Source organism: Suncus etruscus, chromosome 6 (assembly GCF_024139225.1).
Source record: "Suncus etruscus isolate mSunEtr1 chromosome 6, mSunEtr1.pri.cur, whole genome shotgun sequence".
In the NCBI taxonomy this organism is placed as follows: Eukaryota; Metazoa; Chordata; class Mammalia; order Eulipotyphla; family Soricidae; genus Suncus; species Suncus etruscus.
In genome coordinates this window covers 6,497,580-6,498,820 of record NC_064853.1, presented here as the reverse complement: position 1 = coordinate 6,498,820, position 1,241 = coordinate 6,497,580, and the positions used below count along the sequence as shown (strand labels likewise).

Below are 1,241 nucleotides of genomic sequence, written 5' to 3'. Positions count from 1 at the left end.
CTGGGCTGAGTGCTGAAACTGGTGCTGATCTGAGTCCTGATGCTCAGTGCTGGGTTTAAATGCTGGGACTGAGTGCTGGGCTGAGTGCTGAAACTGGTGCTGGAGCTAAATGCTGGGACTGAATCCTGGGCTGAGTGCTGGGCTGAGTGTTTGGACTGAGTCATGGGCTAAGTGCTGAGACTGAATTCCTGAACTGAGTCCTGGGCTGAGTTCTGGGTTGAGTGCTGAGCCTGAATCCTGGGCTTAGTGCTGAACTGAGTCCTGGGCTGAGTGCTGAGAAGCACAATCTTTTTTTTTTTTTTTTTAAAGCCTACAGCACCCGGTATTCCCAGGCGGTCTCCCATCCAAGTACTAACCAGGCCCGACCCTGCTTAGCTTCCGAGATTAGACGAGATCGGGCGCGTTCAGAGTGGTATGGCCGTAGACATAAGATGCACAATCTTTTTTAGAGGCAGGTTGATAGGAAGGAGCTAGAGTTCTTCCAAGTTCTGAGAGTGGGGGTACAGGGAGCAGGGGCGTAAGGGCACGGGGTGCAAGGAGTAGGATTCAGGTAGCAGGAGTGCAAGGTGTGGGGATCGAGTACAGGGAGCAGGGGATCAGGGGTGCACGGAGCTAAGGACAGAGGCAGCTGATGGTCAAGAACAGAGAGTACCAAGCAGTGAGCACTGCAGGTACTCGGGATGGCCTGCAATAGCTCCCGAGGAAGGATCCTGAGCTTGAGTCAAGCTCTGGAGTTTCCTGACACAGAAACAGGGTAGCAGGAGGGACTGGGCTGATTCCATCACTTCCTGGCCTGAGCAATAACTTTGGAGCTAGGACGACTCCTGGAGTGCAGGAGACAGAGGAGAGGCTTGGACCAGCCTAATGGGGATCCCAGTCCAGGCTTCCTCACTCCAGTAGCCTGAGACCTTCATCAGGCTTTGGGCTTCTTTAGGCTGCAGGTTTCCTCTGAAATGTGGAGAAAATGGACCTACAAGGAGGCTGAGAAGATAATTGCACCTGTGGAGGGGACAGGGAGAGGCTGCACTGAGGGGGAGGGACAGCCTTGCTTGATCCCCTGAGACATTATTGGACCTTTCCCACCCCAGCTGCTCCAATTTTAATAAAATCCTGCAGGTGGGGCCCCGGAGAGATAGACAGCAGTGTTTGCTTTGCAAGCAGCCGATCCAGGACCAAAGGTGGTTGGTTCGAATCCCGGTGTCCCATATGGTCCCCCGTGCCTGCCAGGAGCTATTTCTGAG

General features: G+C 54.1%; 1 non-coding gene across 1 annotated transcript; it reads right to left on the bottom strand.

Annotated features, from left to right (window-relative positions):
- Positions 1-307: 307 nt before the first annotated feature.
- Positions 308-426, bottom strand: LOC126013012 (5S ribosomal RNA). The gene has a single exon (XR_007497350.1). It is a non-coding gene; the product is annotated as a 5S ribosomal RNA (ribosomal RNA).
- Between the last annotated feature and the right edge of the window lie 815 nt (positions 427-1,241).